This window comes from Eleutherodactylus coqui, chromosome 4, assembly GCF_035609145.1.
Source record: "Eleutherodactylus coqui strain aEleCoq1 chromosome 4, aEleCoq1.hap1, whole genome shotgun sequence".
Lineage (NCBI taxonomy): Eukaryota > Metazoa > Chordata > Amphibia > Anura > Eleutherodactylidae > Eleutherodactylus > Eleutherodactylus coqui.
Genome location: NC_089840.1, coordinates 250,272,872 through 250,290,956, shown reverse-complemented (window position 1 = coordinate 250,290,956; position 18,085 = coordinate 250,272,872).

The window sequence follows — 18,085 nt, the reverse complement described above, 5'->3', positions numbered from 1 at the left end:
ACCTACTGAAAGGCAGCATTCCTTCGAGTCAAAGTGGGACTTTTTATACAAGTCTTGCTACAATGACTGGGAATCAAAAGCAAAGCCAGACCCCATGTACATACAGCTGTTTCCGGGTTATTGCCCATCATCAGTGTACAGTAGGAGTCTGGCTTTTGCTAGTGAGAGGCCAGGGACAGGGGTCAGAAACGCTCTTTTCTCCTTAGGGAGAGCAACTATATACTATAAATAAGTGAGGAGACTCAAATGGCCACGCACGCTCCTCTGGGTAATATGCAAATAAGGGAGATGGAATAAATCCTCCACAGTGCCACCTACTGAAAGGCAGCATTCCTTCGAGTCAAAGTGGGACTTTTTATACAAGTCTTGCTACAATGACTGGGAATCAAAAGCAAAGCCAGACCCCATGTACATACAGCTGTTTCCGGGTTATTGCCCATCATCAGTGTACAGTAGGAGTCTGGCTTTTGCTAGTGAGAGGCCAGGGACAGGGGTCAGAAACGCTCTTTTCTCCTTAGGGAGAGCAACTATATTCTATAAATAAGTGAGGAGACTCAAATGGCCACGCACGCTCCTCTGGGTAATATGCAAATAAGGGAGATGGAATAAATCCTCCACAGTGCCACCTACTGAAAGGCAGCATTCCTTCGAGTCAAAGTGGGACTTTTTATACAAGTCTTGCTACAATGACTGGGAATCAAAAGCAAAGCCAGACCCCATGTACATACAGCTGTTTCCGGGTTATTGCCCATCATCAGTGTACAGTAGGAGTCTGGCTTTTGCTAGTGAGAGGCCAGGGACAGGGGTCAGAAACGCTCTTTTCTCCTTAGGGAGAGCAACTATATTCTACCCCTGTCCCTGGCCTCTCACTAGCAAAAGCCAGACTCCTACTGTACACTGATGATGGGCAATAACCCGGAAACAGCTGCATGTACATGGGGTCTGGCTTTGCTTTTGATTCCCAGTCATTGTAGCAAGACTTGTATAAAAAGTCCCACTTTGACTCGAAGGAATGCTGCCTTTCAGTAGGTGGCACTGTGGAGGATTTATTCCATCTCCCTTATTTGCATATTACCCAGAGGAGCGTGCGTGGCCATTTGAGTTTCCTCACTTATTTATAGTATATAGTTGCTCTCCCTAAGGAGAAAAGAGCGTTTCTGACCCCCATCGCCCAGAAAAAGGCAGCATCTTTCTCCAACCTCTTATTAGTGAGTGAGAAAAATTGGGGGTGAAGTGGGGTAAGGCATAGTGTACCCAATAAGCTGTAAACTGCTTTTCCCTAAGTGTGACTGAGAAGTCCGAAAAAGGAGTTGAATCCCTCATCTGTATTGTCTACTAGATAACCAGTCCGACTTAACATCCCACAACGAAACGCATGAGCTGGGCTGGTTCTCTTCTGCATGGGATTTGCATTATACCAATATAGCTAGTTTTACTCTAAGTCCGTTGCTGGATTTCCTGTTCATTAATTAAAGGTTTGCACAAAACTATAAGAAACAGGACTGGTCAGTCTGACATATTCTGAAGGCCTAAAAGGCAGTCAGTAATGCCATTTCCGAGCCATACATCATATTTATCCAATGATGGGTTGAAGGGAAGTTGCACAGACATATAACTTTTTTGGACAGCTGTATTTGGGGCTGATTGGTTTCCACATATACTTTATTTAGTTAGAAATAGGGTTTGAAAAATATGAAACTGATCATCCAAGTTTAGTTCTTGTTTTGGCATAATACATATGCGGGGAAAACAGACAATACTGTAGACATATAAAAAATGCATACATAGACAATATCCATGTACATGATATACAATACAACTGTGTGAAGATGGGAGGATACACAATGCCCCCATAACAGGGGAACACTTCTATTCCTTATGGTTGGGCAGAGTTGTGCTCATGCCTGACTATTATCCTGGGGAAGGCAGCTGCACTATACATATTTGGCCTAGGAGGGGCGCCATCTTGGCATCACTGGTACAAAATAAGGAACTTATCAGACTAAATAACAGATTTCCACGGGTCCGGTGTCCACTATAAGTCTCTTCCTAATTTTATTAATGAGTTTTGAGGTTTTTGCAGCAATTCCACCAAGATGGCCCCAGCCATGCAGATGACGAGATGTGCTTGCTGCTTGAACTCAGTAAAGTATTTACTCAGCTCTTCTCTGACCATTTCCAAGTCGGGTGACTGCAATAAAGGTGTTCTGAGAAGCACAAGTACCTCTTATTCTTGCAGCCTGTTTCAACATTGCACTTTACAGTTTTGGCCAATGCACTTAAAAAAAAAAGACTTGAAAGAAAAGTTGTTGCCATTCTCCAGAATAAGTGAACTTCACTTCCTAAAGTTTTAAAGGACTGTTTGTTATTGTGAACTTGAACTGTTCCTTCCTTATCACAACCAGAGAAACTGCCTACCAAGCCGAGCTATGAGACCTGCCTCCACTACATTATAACATGACTGATTGGTATTAATGAGCAAAGCAATTCCACAAATCGATGATCAAAGATAGAAAAGTCATTGTGACTTTAACAAAAATGCTGTGAATGGGCATCAATGTCAGTATTTAGTTATATGTCTAATAAACTCAGGGATTGTCTTACACAAGAAACCCCGTTCAATATGACTTATTACAGCATGTGCATGTGATAGAATTGTAAGCCAAGCCAGAATACCATACACAGTCATATGTTTTGGGGTTTTTTCCCCTCAACGGTGTGCAGTAGGTTTCTGGTTTGACTAGTGAGAGGCCTAGTCCCAACTTACAATTCCCAGTCATTGTTATAAAGCTTGTCTAAAAAGTCTGACATTGACTTGCAGGGATGCTGCCTTCCAATAGGTGGTGCTGCAGAGGTATTAATCCATCTTTCCATTTGCACATTTCCCAGGTGAGCATGGATGGCCTTATACGTTTCTTCACTCACTTTCTAGGTGCTCTCCTTAAAAAGAAATAATACCCTTCCTGACCCACACTTATAGGCCTCTCACTAGCCAGGTCAGAAACCCGATGACAGGCAAACCCCCCAAAACAGCTGTGTATAATGTTCTGGCTTGGTTTACAATTCCCAGTCATTGTTATAAGGTTTGTCTAAAAAAATCTGACATTGACTTGCAGGAATGCTGCCTTCCAATAAGCGGTGCTGCAGAAGTATTGTTCCATAATCTCATTTACCAGCTGTCAAAACATGAAGGAGGAAGAGTGATAGTCCGGGGCTCTTTTGCTGCGTCCAGAGTCGACAACTTTCCCAGGGTGACTAGCACACTGGACAAACAGGGCTACCATAGAATTTTAATACACCATGCAATACCCTCTGGTGTACACCTAGTTGGTCAGGGGTTCATATTATAAAAAGACAATGATCCAAAACATATTTTTAGGTTATATTATAACTACATAGAAAAAGCTGGCAGGCTTTAAAGAAAGCAAAGACCATCACAGTCTACAGACTTAAACCCCATTGAACTTGTTTAGGATGAACTATAAAGAAGGGTGAAGGCAAAGCAACCTACAAGTGCAGCTTATTTGTGGGAACTTCTGCAACAATGTTGGGAAGAAATTTCTGAACAATCTAAATAAAATAAATCTTGTTATTTCTATAACGCCAACTTATTCCGCAGCACTTTCAGGTGATTTATTTATTATCCCCCAGCAAGCTGGGTTCTCATTTTACTGACCTTGGAAGGATGGAAGGCTGAGTCACCCTTGAGCTGGCTACCTGAACCACGTGGGGATTGAACTCACAACCTTCAGGTCGTGAGCAAGAGCTTAGGACTGCATACTGCTGCCCTAACACACTGCGCTCCACAGGGCTTTAGAAAAAATGCCCTGATTGTTGTAATTTAGATTAAGTTTTGTAAAACAAAATCCATTGTTTTTATTGATCTTAATTAGTTTATTTGTACTATGCTTTTGTAAGGGGGTGCTTGGATGGTAGAAGGCATCCCCTCAGATTCGGTAGGTAGGGGCTTAATCTTGGCCTGCCTTCTTTCTGCGGAGATGGTTCTGGGACTTGAACCCAGTGCTCAGCTATGGTGCGCCCAAGTGCAACCCTGCATAATCAGAGACTAGGGCTTGCGCTGAAACATTATCACAGACCAACATGTGCTGTACAGAACTATTTATTCAACCGTTACTTCACGGTATACTTATCAAACGAACAGTCCGCTCACCATAACCCTCCTTGTAACAGAATCATATGGTAAGTACTCATGGATGCAAAATGGCACCTTAAATCTGGATATATCTGGCTCTTATGTGTCGTGGGGTTCCCCGATGTCACGATGAGGCACCGTAAGAGATGAGCTGAAGGTTTGTTCCTCCAAGCCATATCTACGGGCGTGGTGTGGCACCCATCGGATCACTCTTATTCTTCAGCACACCAAGATAGGAAGACCTCATGGTCACCTTGGTGCTTCTCTTTATATCTTGCGTGACTCAGGTGTCTCCACATTCCACGTGCAGCCCTGCGACCAATCAGCTCCCACCACATACAGGTGATATTATGCCATAACAATCATTATAATCAAAAGCAACCAGATGAGGCCATACAAGCTCTCTGTGAGAATATTACATTAAATGTTACACACACATAAAATAGCTTAATAACCTGCACAATATTCCCCCTGGGTACGTTACTCTCATGTCCCCACGCTACACTTTCATTTCAGAGTACATTTGAGACATTAAACTGTGTAGATACCAATAAAAACTGGAAAAATGTAGGTGTTTTAAAACTTTTGACTGATAGTATGTAGTGTCCCAGAATAATATCCTGGTCCCCTCCATAATTGTCATACATGTTTGTCTTTTGTCGATGCACTGTGCAAAGCTGTCATGTCTATTTTCTGTATGTGTATTGCACAGCTGCAGCGTCTGAAGAGTTAACTCCCTTAAAATCATTGCCTGTCAGCTCTGCTGCATGTTGAATGTATCTATTCTTACTGTGTCATGTGGTACAAGTGAGGTTATAAAAGTCAGTGTCTGAGAGCGGGAGTGGTTATTGATCATCTTCCATCTACCCATGCTGTCGGAGGACCCACAGTGATGCACGGAAGCACCTTTAGCTTCCCTGTATCGAAAATGGAGAAGAAGGAGAGGCTCCCTAGTAGGAGCTGAGGAGCTTCCCTCTCCCCCGATCAGCTGGAGAAACCAGAGAGGCACAGGGACACATTTCTGGTTTCTTTGCATCTAATACGGAGGAGACGGAGAGACAGCCTAGTATTTTTGCCACCCAACCTCTGAGCTTCTGCCTGTAACTACCACTGTGAATGTACCTGTAATTACCTGTTTTACAAAATTGAACTAAGTAAAGTTTTATGGGGCCTCAACCATTCTTGAGGACCCGAGGTACGATAAACTTGTCCAGTGTTTATTAATCCGCCGTGTATGAATGCCGGTGTGTGGAACGGTGGCGTCCCCAACTGACAACTACTACTCCCCTCATCCTGAGGACTACTGGCCCTATCCTCTGCTACAGGTCCACGCACTACACCCTCCCATCTCTAGCCGTATGTGTGAGTAGAGAGTCATTCCCCTCCCACATCCCACAGATGGGTGTTCCAAGACTGGGCATCTCTCGCAGGACACCGCAAGTATATGTCATTAAAAAAAATGCACCAAAATCATTTTAGTAACCTATGCAAAAAAATGCCAATAAAACCACCACATACATGACATCACCAAAACATGTCTGGTCCCCTAGGATCAGAACATTATGCTCATTAAGGGTTTAAGGCTCAGAGTCCCCCTCCTGTCTTCTGTCTTGGCTCGTTTACACTGCTGTTAGAGTCAATTAATCATTTCTGTTTTTCTGTTCCGTTAGAGGAAAGAAACGGAAATAAAAACGGAATTAAACGGTTCTTTTCCCCATTGATTTAAATGGGTTGTCATTACAAACGGAAACATTTCCATTTAATCCCATTCCGTTTCATTTCCATTTTTCAAACGGAACAAACAGCGCTGTTGATTTCTGTTAATAAAAGAATCATCAGCTCCATAGAACACTGCATATTATCACACAAAATATCCCAGCTTGGAAGTCACTATTAATACCTACAAATGACCATCAGGTGGCAATGAGTTCCAAATATCATTGACGGGAGGCCCTTAACGGCTATGTAGTGTAAATGTATCAGCAGAAATTACCCAAACATGACACCGAGACGAAATGTATACAAACATCACTTACATCTTCGCCTCCGGCAATCTACCTGATTGACCAGTGAAAGTTTTCGTCCCGATCAGTTACCTGCATAGAAAGTAAAATTTATAACATACAGGTTGTACAAGGCCCACATATTTAAGAAGAAAATGATACAGAATTTCTGAATACTTCTGGTAGCCTCTTCATAGCAGACTTCATAGATTCGAAATTATTAATAGTTTTTTTTTTATCTAGAGAAGGCCATCAAAGTGTGATCAGTGGGGTCTGATCCCCAAGAAACCCATGATGGGTATGATGAAGGGGCAGCGGCACTTCCTGGAGTACCAAGACACTTCCCAGTTGTACCAGACACAGATTATCCCCATTCAAATTACCACCACCAATCGCACACGGATAGTCTTGCCTACAAACACCCTTTAAAGGGAAACTGTCATCTCAGAACATCACCATAATCTAAGTAATGTTGCTGCTCGGGGAGGTAACAGGGAGCCAGGGGATGTATTCTAATACTCAGTCACTCCCTGGTTCCTTCACTTTCCGCCGTTGAGGTCTGTGTGAGATCTGAAAATGTAACTGACTGCTCTGCGCACACACTCCTATAGAAGTGATTAGGGAGTCAAGCGGCAGTCAGACAGCTCTGTTGGCTGCTTACCTCTCAGGGAACAATAGGATCAGGCATTAAATTCAACGCTCCAGTTCCTTCTTTTTCCCGATATCATCTGTTGGTGGAAGTTCGGCCTTTCCCTCCCACACACAGTCATCTGGACCTACAGTTACTAGCAGGTACAGACGACTAAAACCTAATGTGTATAGAGGCCTTTAGCACACTATGGAAATAGAGCGGTTCGCCTACGCTAGTTGCATAGTGAAGCTGCCATTCAAAGTGAATGGTAACAGCTGCGATATGCAAATAGCATAGCACATCAACCATTGCCGGTGGCACTGCTGCACCTGTAGGACACTTTGCCACCCAAGAGGACAGATATATTATAAGGTTATGTTCACACATAGTAGATTTGTTGCTAACATTTCTGGGACTGTTCCATATGTAGTGGCCCGGAAGGTCCTCCAGGATAGCCATTCCCTCATTTGTCCTGTAACACCTAGCTATGGGCTCCTAGAAGACATAGAAGGTGCTGTACATCGGAAAAATTCTATTTTCCCCTTTCTTCTCAAAGCTAAAGCTAACTGCTTGGCAACAGCTGCCTGCTTATTGGCTGCTTTCCAAATAAACACTGATTGGTGGAGGGGGATGTTAGGGGGAGATGTAGACAGAAAGTGCAAGAGTTAGACAGGGAGAGAAGGCAGTTAGAGGAGAGAGTCAGGAGGAGGCAGTTATCGATGGAGGACATACAGGAGGAGTTCTGCAGAGTGTGCAGCGATAATGTGTCCTCAAGTGGGGAAGCCAGGATTCACCAGCTCCCTAATCAACAGCACTGTGGGGAAGAAAACTTGGACCTATTCCGCTAAAACAGTGAGTTACACAAAACCCAGTGAAGTCAAAGCCAGGGAAAGTAAAGAGGCCCATCTTAATATCAACTTCACCAACTGCCTTATAAACGTCCAGTAAGCCCAACAGATAACTAGGACTGTGGAATTCTACTAAGTCATCTTTAAAGTCAAATAGACAGAGAGAGCGTTTAAGGTTAAATTGTGTTTAACTGTAGTCTACTGTAAAACAACGTGTCATTTCACTGCAAAGTCATTATTTCTGCCAATTACTGCAAGACTGCCATTGGTGATGTGTTATTCTACAAATTTGAGCTTAATTAAAACTGTGCACTTCCAGTTTACTAAATCAAAGCTACCAGGACTCGTGTCAGTAATTTCGCCATTAACTCTTGGAGTCCCAGATGAAGTACTGGCACCCCGTCACAAACCACCATTTAGTATTTAGAGACTGTCAAAACCCTTTTTGCCACTGTGCAGCCACTGAGTAAGACACCTTTGCCACCATTGCCAGGAGTGATCACAGAGCCACCCATGACATCCATCTTGATTGCCCGTGGTCTCCCTTACTTTGGCGCACCCCACTCAGACTTTAAACATACATTTGAACAGGGCAAACATAAATCCATGCTCTTGACACCAAATAGATGTATAAAAAAACAGACACCTTGTGAATTGATGTCAACCCTGTGCCTGCGGGGTGCACTACAACACCTGACAGCCTGAATGGCTTTCTGTATATGACCTGAATGGGTGGTGGATGACCCTAATCCAATATGAACAGGTAGGATAAAGAAACAAAAAAAGGCACAAAGCGCTTAAGGATAACCTCCCAAGGAAAAATGAGAATACTAAACGTAAATGACTTACTTCACCAGGGAGAGTGTAGTGTAAACTAGCAAACTGGTTTAGGGAACAGATACTCCTAGCTATTCGTAGACCTAGTTCCTGCATGAGTGGTGAATGGGGAAAGCTACAGTCTTCAGGGCTGTGGTGAAAAACCTACATAGGCAGAATGGAGCTACAGCCTGGCTACATACTCTGGGGCTATGATGAGAAACTCACACAGGCAGTACAGAACTGAGAGGGTAGCATTTGTTTAAGCCACCACCCTCAGGACTGGACTTGGAAACTAGATTACAAAGTGTTGGCATCTTCATCATTTGTAAGCTGAACTGTTGTGCTTCAGGATCAAGTAAACATGAGTAATACGATTACCCTCATCTTGACTCTTTGGACTCCTCTTTTTCTGGGGAACACTACGCCACACCACACCAACACTACAGGGAGCAGAGACCAGCCCTTCACAATCACCTCACATCTCAATGTAGTATATACATTTGAAAAGTGCTTCACCACCATGGGGCTAAAAGCTATCAGCCCAAAACATCCCCACCATTCTGACTTACTACATTTACCTCAAACCTATCAATGAGGCTTAATTCAAATCACACAGATCAGAAGAGTGTCATTTTGGCCTCCATCGTGGTAGTATGGGTCACCTTACTTTTTTTTACTGTACAGGAAAGTACAGTTTCCCTATGTAGTGTTATCCATTGTGGCCAATAGACAATATATGCCAATGGTTTCAGTGTACAGTAAAGAGCCTGATGAAGGGTCCTTAGAAGATCTGAAAGCTTGCTATAACATCATGTATTTTTGTTAGCCATTAAAAGGTATCATATCTACAAGATTACTTGGTTTCTCTTGCTGGGAACAATCACACTTTGCTAGACTGGCTAACACCGTACCAAACCCCTTTTTTTGTGTACAGTAACATACATCTATGCCTTTTGTGGGACTTTTATGTAGGAAAAGCTTGAACGCAGTGTGAACAGAGTCTAGCAGATGGAAAACTTGAAAATATCCAGTGCTCGGGATTTTAGGTTTGGAACTATACTTATATGGCCTGAAGGATTTACTGTAATGTCTGAAGTCCTGTGCCTGGAAGTGTACATGAACAGTGCATTAATGAGCACAGTGTGCTTTTTGCCTCTTAAGCCCACTTTTCCTGTTGACAGTTTGTGCCGTGCCTTTATACACTAAGTTACAAAATACTTTTGGAAACATTTCAGAAAGCTGGCAAACTGTGAGGAAATCACTTTCCTGGAAAAGCCATAATACCCAAAACTGAAGATCAGACCAGGGAGAATGACATTAGTCATTGTGTTGGTCGGGTTACATCATATCCCATAATGTCCAGTAAATGCTGGCACTAAGGAGTTTATTACTGAGTCTTAGGAGACTTGCTTCTGTCACAGTTCAGATACCTCAGTAACAATTCTAAACAGCCAAGTATACCCACCTGATGGCACTTCTAATGCTTCACTCACATATTATTACTATTATTATGGTATTTATTATTTATTCTCATCCCTGTGTGTTTCTCATCTTTTACACAGGCTTTCTGCAGAAATGCATTTTTACAAAAATCTGACTAATCGTTTTAAACAGAATTACAGGTTTTCTGCTGAAATGTTTTTGTTTTTTTTTACAAATTTCTGCCTAATAGCACAGCCTGAGGTGGGGAATGGCATGTCTGCTGCCAAGCTGCTTTTCTCCTCTTCACAGTGCCAACCCAAGTTTGAACTGATCTGAGGCATGTCTGACAAGTTGGTTGATTTGCGTATACTGCCTAAAGGCTTCTTCACATGGGCGTGATTTGATCCCGTTGTGTGGCCGCTGTTCGATTGAAACGCGTGCGCCATAGCGTAGAGTTTGAATACTCCGAGAAGAAAAAAAAGAACCCTGTTCATGCACAACTACTTTCCAAAGTGGCAAGCGTAGTTGCGCATACGGCCATGCCCTAACAAATTTTGTGTACTTTCAGAGCTGAAGCAAATGACTTGTTAAAGAGGTGTTCCCATCTTATAAGGTAATTTTGTTTTGCTAGAATATGCCATCACTTTATGATCTGTGGGTGTGGGAACCCCACCAATCCTTACAATGAAGGGGCTGCAGCGTTAATATAGTACTTTGCCCCTTCACAGTTTATTTTTCCTGTTTTTCTTTAAAGTTTACCTACGCTTTCAGGTGACTTTTCAGAATATACTGTTATGTGTACATAAAGAATAACACTATTTCTGGCCATTATATGAGTTGTATCTTGCATTTGTTGCAGTTTTCCCCTTTGCAGACTCCATCTCTAATTGTCAGTTTCCCCCGAGCTGGTGGGTGTAGACTAGCTGCTGTAATGTCTCCCATACATTGCACGCATAGAGAAGAGGAGATCCTGCTCCCCTATCACTATCTCATATACAGAGAAGCAGCAGCACGGAGGACATTGTGGAGAAGAACTGAGCAGTATAGATGTGATTTAACTAGATGTGAGACGGCAAATGTGTGTGTGTGTGTCTCTATACTACTCTCTCACTTATCCCCTCCCTTCTCCTCTCGCCTCTCCATCAATATCAAGCATGTAGTCTGTAATCTTTGAGTTTGGACGTATTTTAACAGTTTTTCAAAGTTAGAGCTCAGCTGTGGCCAAGAGCACTGTTGTTGGGGTTGATATAAATATTAGAGATGAGCGAGCATACTCGTCCGAGCTTGATGCTCGTTCGAGTATGAGGGTACTCGAGATGCTCGTTACTCGAGACGAGCACCACGCGGTACTCATCTCGATTAAACGAGCACTGACCATTGAATTCAATGGAGCCGGCAATACAGCGGGCTCCATTGAAAGCAATGGCCTGCCGGCGAGCGCGGGATGAATTGTCGGGAAGGGCTTAAATATATAAGCCCTTCCTTGCAATTCATCCAGAAATGTGTAAAAAAAAATAATATATATATATACTCACCTGGTCCCGGCAGACGGAGTTCAGCGCGGCCAGCGGCAGTCCTCCTGAACTGCTCTGAACAGCTGTGAGTAGTATTCAGCAGCCGGGGATTTAAAATCCCCGCCTGCTGAATGAGCTGCCTCTAATTGGTCACAGCCTGACCAATCAGAGGCAGATTCCACTCACACACCCATTCATGAATTTATGAATGGGTGTGTGACTGCTGCCTCTGATTGGCTCAGCGGGACCAATCAGATGAGAGGCAGCAGTCACTCACCCATTCATAAATTCATGAATGGGTGTGTGAGTGGAATCTGCCTCTGATTGGTCAGGCTGTGACCAATTAGAGGCAGCTCATTCAGCAGGTGGGGATTTTAAATCCCCGGCTGCTGAATACTACTCACAGCTGTTCAGAGCAGTTCAGGAGGACTGCCGCTGGTCGCGCTGAACTCCGTCTGCCGGGACCAGGTGAGTACATATATATTTTTTATTTTTACACATTTCAGGATGAATTGCAGGGAAGGGCTTATATATTTAACCCCTTCCCGACAATTCATCCCGCGATCGCCGGCAGCCCATTGCTTTCAATGGAGCCAGCTGTATTGCCGGCTCCATTGAATTCAATGGGCTAACATCGTTCTGCCGGGACAAGGTGGGTATATTTTTTTAAAATTTTTACACATTTCTGGATCAATTGCAGGGAAGGGCTTATATATTCATCCCAGCTGTTACAGCTGTGGCAGAGGAGAATGATCTTTATGCTGACAGTGCAGGGGGGGGGGGGGGTCTCACTCTTGCCACTATTGTGGCTTAATAGTGGGACCTGGGAACTTGAGATGCAGCCCAACATGTAGCCCCTCACCTGCCCTATCTGTTGCTGTGTCGTTCCCATCACTTTCTTGAATTTCCCAGATTTTCACAAATGAAAACCTTAGCGAGCATCGGCGATATACAAAAATGCTCGGGTCGCCCATTGACTTCAATGGGGTTCATTACTCGAAACGAACTCTCGAGCATCACTGAAAGTTCGACTCGAGTAACGAGCACCCGAGCATTTTGGTGCTCGCTCATCTCTAATAAATATATATAATGTGATGTCCTGACTGACTCATTCATCAATGCAGGGCCAAAACTACTTAAGTTAAAAGCATGAAATGTGGACAGTAGCTTCTTTGTATAACGTAGAGATTCACTAAGAAAGAATTTTTTGAAATTCAACCCCTAAGCTTCAGTTGAAGTTTGTATGGGAAAATAACATCTAACGCACCTATGAACTTCAAACTTGGCAAAAGTAATCTATTGTACAAATAATTAAACACGTCTTTTATTTTTAAATTTTTTATGTATTAATCATTCAATGGAATACAAGAACATTTGCATAGTAATGATGAGCGGCATCAATTTACCTACTGATCACGCAGGATCATGAACCCTTTCCAATCCAATTTGTATCCTGGTTTTCCTAGGGGGCTTACTCTTTCTGTCGTTATACAACAGCGCTACATGCTGGCTAAAGCCAGTACTGCATGAGGTGACATGTTGGATAGGCTCTAACAGCAGAGAGGCTGGCAATACACAGTAAGAGAACCCCGATGGATCTTCCAACATTGGAGCTGTACAGCCTTAAATCATAATGTCTTTAGACATCAGACAGTGGATTGGAAAGGGTTAACACGGAAAATGATAAACGTCTCTGGTGATGAATCGTACAGTATTTTTCTGCCATCGGCTTTTGTTTCTTTACTTGTTTTTTAGTAGAGATGAGCGAGCACCAAAATGCTCGGGTGCTCGTTATTTGAGTTGAGCTTTTTGTAAAATTCGAGAGCTCTACTCGAGTAACAAACCCCATTGACTACAATAGGAGACTCGAACATTTTTGTATGTGACTCACCGGTTGCCGAGTTTTTTTTTTCTCTCTCTCTTCCAAGCCAGCCTCAAACTAGCATTGACGTTCGCAGCGTCGCAGCGGGGAGGGGTCAAATCTGACACATCAGCGGCGAGGAGGGCCCAAAACTGGGGCGGGTCGGCTTGAGTAGCAAGCACCATCGAGTACGCTAATACTCGAACGAGCATCAAGCTCGGCAGAGTACGTTCGCCCAACTCTAGTTTCTACATTCTTTTTTTATTTGGTGGCCGGAGCAGTAGCTTCTAGTCCTTTTTATCATGAGGAAGTTTGAGGACAGCTGTCACTCATAAACACCTATTTTACTGATTGTCGATAACACTGACCTAAATATTTGCCCAGCTGCTACTAATTAGCACAAACCATCATAAGTTCTGACATATCAGCAAAATAGTCAGCAGAACTGTTAGAATTATTTCCATCACCATCATGAGATAAAATGTTGAATCATCACCATTTGTGCTCCAATATCCTCTTCTGTTAAATGTTATCTATTGCTTTTTGTTATCAGCCATTTCAGAATGAGGAGAAGATGACTTTAGTGGAGTAACAAACAAAATCCTATTTCCTTCCATATGTGTGATGGATAATACAGCTTGGGCCATGGATTGGTGATCTATGGAAGCTGCCGAAAAAGGGGGGGGGGGGAGGGTAGCAGCATTCGACGCCGCAAAAGCATAACAGCTGGCTCTGTTGAGCCATTAGAAGTAATTTTGTGGATTTATGCCAACCAAGGGTTTTCCGGGCTGCGACACTCATGTGAATGGGCCAAAAAACATGAATTTTGGCACGACTTTATCGCGAGTATTCTTCATTCACCAGATGGGGCATATGGCCTGGATGCAGTCAGGGCTGAGGGTAAGGAGAGGTACCAGCCTAACAATTTAACCCCCTTACACTTTACCTGGAGCAGAACTGGTTCTACAGGAAAAGGACATTACACTTTTGGATGAACTGAGCTAGTTCTAATTCAAAGGACTATAGCTCCAGTTCTATTAGTGCTACATATACGCTTTTTGGATGTCATTTTAAAGTAAGGAATATTGGCATGTCTGTAACAGTTAGGGCTCCTTCACACTGGTGATCGTGGTTTTGCCGTGAGAAAATCGCGGCAAAATTGCATCTTTTTTCCTGTGATTTTTGAGCATCAGCGCTACTTTTTCTCACAAAAGCATTGCTGCTGCTTACAATTTTATTGCACGATTCTGCCGTGATTTTTTTGCGCAAAAGTCAGTAGGACTTTCTCATGTTAAAAACGTATCACTTTGTGCAAAAATTGCGGGTTGTTGCATTGCGATGCAAAAAAAGGGGCTCCATAGAGAAACTCGCAACATCACATGAGTGAAAATATCGAAAATGTGAAGGAAACCATCGAAAGCATGGGTTACATAATTCTGCATTTTTACTCACTCCCGCATTGCGTGAATATCGCACGATTTTATTGCAAGTGTGAAGGCAGCCATATCGAATCAGAGCTACAGACAATTGAAGTGTGGTCAGGAATATTGAATTTACAGCTGTCATGTCTATGTGCAGAGCAAGGGGAGGGAGGTGGCAGCAGAGAACCATATGTCTGTCCAAAAGGAGGAGTGACCTTATACCCTCCCATTATCAATCATAGAGCATATTTGCTCTCTGTCACTTACGGGGGTCATTTTCTCAGTAAAGGAATAAAAAAAATGAACACTTGCTCATCTAATCTAATGAAAGAGGGCAAATGTTGTCCCTATCTTCAAAAAAGGGAAGAAGGTGGACCCAGGAAACCACAGGCCTGTGAGCCTGACTTCTATACCGGGAAAGATCTTTGAACAAATTATTAAGTAGCATGTATGCAAGTACTTGGATGAGAATGGAGTCATTAACCAGAGCCAGCATGGGTTTGTAACAAACAAGTCATGCCAGACGAATCTAATTTCCTTCTATCACAGAATCAAAGACTGGGTTGATCAGAAAAATGCAGTAGATATAGTATATCTTGACTTTAGTGAAGCATTAGACAAAGTATCTCATACTATCCTTATTGAAAAAATGACCAAATGTGGGATTGACAAGGCAACTGTAAGGTGGATTCACAACTGGCTGAGTGATCGTACTCAAAGAGTGGTCATAAATGGCTGCACATCCAAGTGGAAGATGTATCAAGTGAGGTACCACAAGGCTCTGTCCTAGGCCCAGTGTTGTTCAACATTTTTATAAATGATCTGGAGGCGGGAGTTGATGAGAAACTGCTAACACAAAGCTAGGAGGGATAGCTAACACTAGGGAAGAGAAAGAGGATTCAAAAAGATGTAGAAAAGCTTGAACAGTGGGCGGCGACTAACAGAAGGGTATTTAACAAGGGGAAATGCAAAGTCCTACTGTTACGGCACTCTGATCCCCCCGAGCGCCAGATGGGGTGCCCTGAACTTACCGCACCCCACTGTCCCTGCCTACTTGCCTCGACCTGGCTAACCCCAGGCGGACAACTGGACGGCGGTCCCTACCCTGGCTAGGGACCTGGCGACTGCACAAGATGGAACTATCTAACAGGGGACAGAGTACCGACAAGGAAAGGCAGATGGAGTGACAAAGCAGAATATACAAGCACCAGGCAAGCGGGAGACAGAAGCTGACGAGCCAACGAGGGAACTGCCTGAGAGCGGCAGACCGGACTGACTAGAACCAACTAGGGAACTGACTGAGACAAGGCAGACAGGACTGACTAATAGCTGACAAGGGAACTGACTGAGACAAGGCAGTCAGGACTGACTAGTAGCTGACAGAACCAATAACTGGCAGTGAGCTCAGGTCACTGCCAGCCTTATGACTGCAAAACTCCGCCCAGGGGCGGAGAGTGGGAGGAGGCAACTCCCCCACTCTTGGTACATGAGAGAGGGAGGAGTGCGGTCGGCACCCTACGGGCGGACACGCCCACGCCGCTGCACGCCGGCCGCCCCACGTCGCCGGGGAAGCCCTGACGTCAGGGCTCCAGGACGCCGAAGCCGGGGCGGTGCGCGCTGACCGCGGGACCCTGCACCGCACTGCACGACAACACCTACATCTGGGCATGAAAAATGAAAAAAGCACATACAGAATGGGAGGGATTGGGCTCAGCAGCAGAACATGTGAAAAAGACTTGGGTATACTAATAGATCATAGACTGAACATGAGTCAACAATGTCATGCAGCAGCAAAAAAGGCAACACAATTCTGGGATGTATTAAGAGAAGCATAGATTCTAGATCACATTTGGTCATCACCCCCCTCTACTCTTCCTTACTCAGACCTCATCTGGAATACTGTGTCCATTTCTGGGCACCCCACTTTAAAAAAGAGATAGACAAACTGGAGCAAGTTCAGAGAAGAGTTACCAAGATGGTGAACGGTCAGCAAATCATGTCCTATGAGGAACGGTTAAAGGATCTGGGAATCTTTAGCTTGCAAAAAAGAAGGCTGAGGAGACTTAATAGCTGTCTACAAATATCTGAAGGGCTGTCACAGTGCAGAGGGATCAGCCCTATTCTCATTTGTACAATGAAAGACTAGAAGGAATGGGATGAAACTGAAAGGGAGGAGACACAGACTAGATATTAGAAAAAACTTTCTGACAGTGAGGGTGATCAATGAGTGGAACAGGTTGCCACGGGAGGTGATGAGTTCTCCTTTAATGGAAGTCTACAAACAAAGGCTGGACAAATATCTGTCTTACACAATGATTTAAATCTTTAAAAAATAAAACAAACAAAAAACTATATATTGGAGGAGCCCAGGATGATGTACTGGGACGCTACAGGAGCACCAAACTGATTCTTTACCCCAGGTAACGGAGAGTCTAGCTATGCCTCTGCATCAAGCATGTTGAATTTAGCAGCTCGACCTCTAAGGAGATAAGCCCCCAGAGATTTCTGGCAGTGGTTTACTTTTCTCTTCCCATTGAAAACACATGCAAGCTTAGCAGAGCATGAATATGTATTGGGGAGTTGGGAAGAATCGTTGTCAGCTGACAGCAATTGAATATGTATGGGCATTTTAAGTATTTCACATCTGATATAGACAAGAGAGAGAAAAGATATTGAACAAGTATGTGAATCTAGGCAATATGATCATTTTGAGTAACAAGTGGTCCAAAAATAAAATTTAGTAAAAGTAGTGAAAGCATACAGCCTTATCTAGATCTCCTTTCCATTTCAAGCTTGACCATTTATAATTAGTGTTGTGAGAGACGGAACATTTTGCATACTTAATCAAAAAGTCCCAAATGCCTGATTTTGACTAACCCATGAAAAGACCTACACTGGATAACATATTTCAACCCATATAGTATCTGTCAGACAGGCAGATGTGGATCTGCCTTGCCACATACCAGTTTGGCTGTGGGCTACATGAGATGGCAGCTCCTGGGAAACCATGCTTAACCCTTCCAAGTACAATGCCGCCTTTGCTCAGTGGTTCACGGGCCACTACACGCACAGATAGTCCTGGTTGTGTGGCTGCTGACACTGCACTGAGCCAAGGTCTGAACTGACACATAGTGGGCTTTAAATCAGGGTTGGTAGCCCAGGTGCATTAATGAGATCCAGGTTAATAGTCAAGGCAGGTAGCAGACAAAAGCAGAATCCAGGATACAGAACCAAAGTCAAGAAGTACAGATAGTAAAATAAAGAAGAGGGTCAGAAACAAAAACACAAACAAGGGCTTTTTCACAACTGGCAGGAATGTGACCAAATTTCCTAGGCCCCCACCCTAGGGCGAGGATGCTTATTATAGGAAATGCAGGAGCCAGATTGGAGGAGGACAAATAATGTGAGTGCGT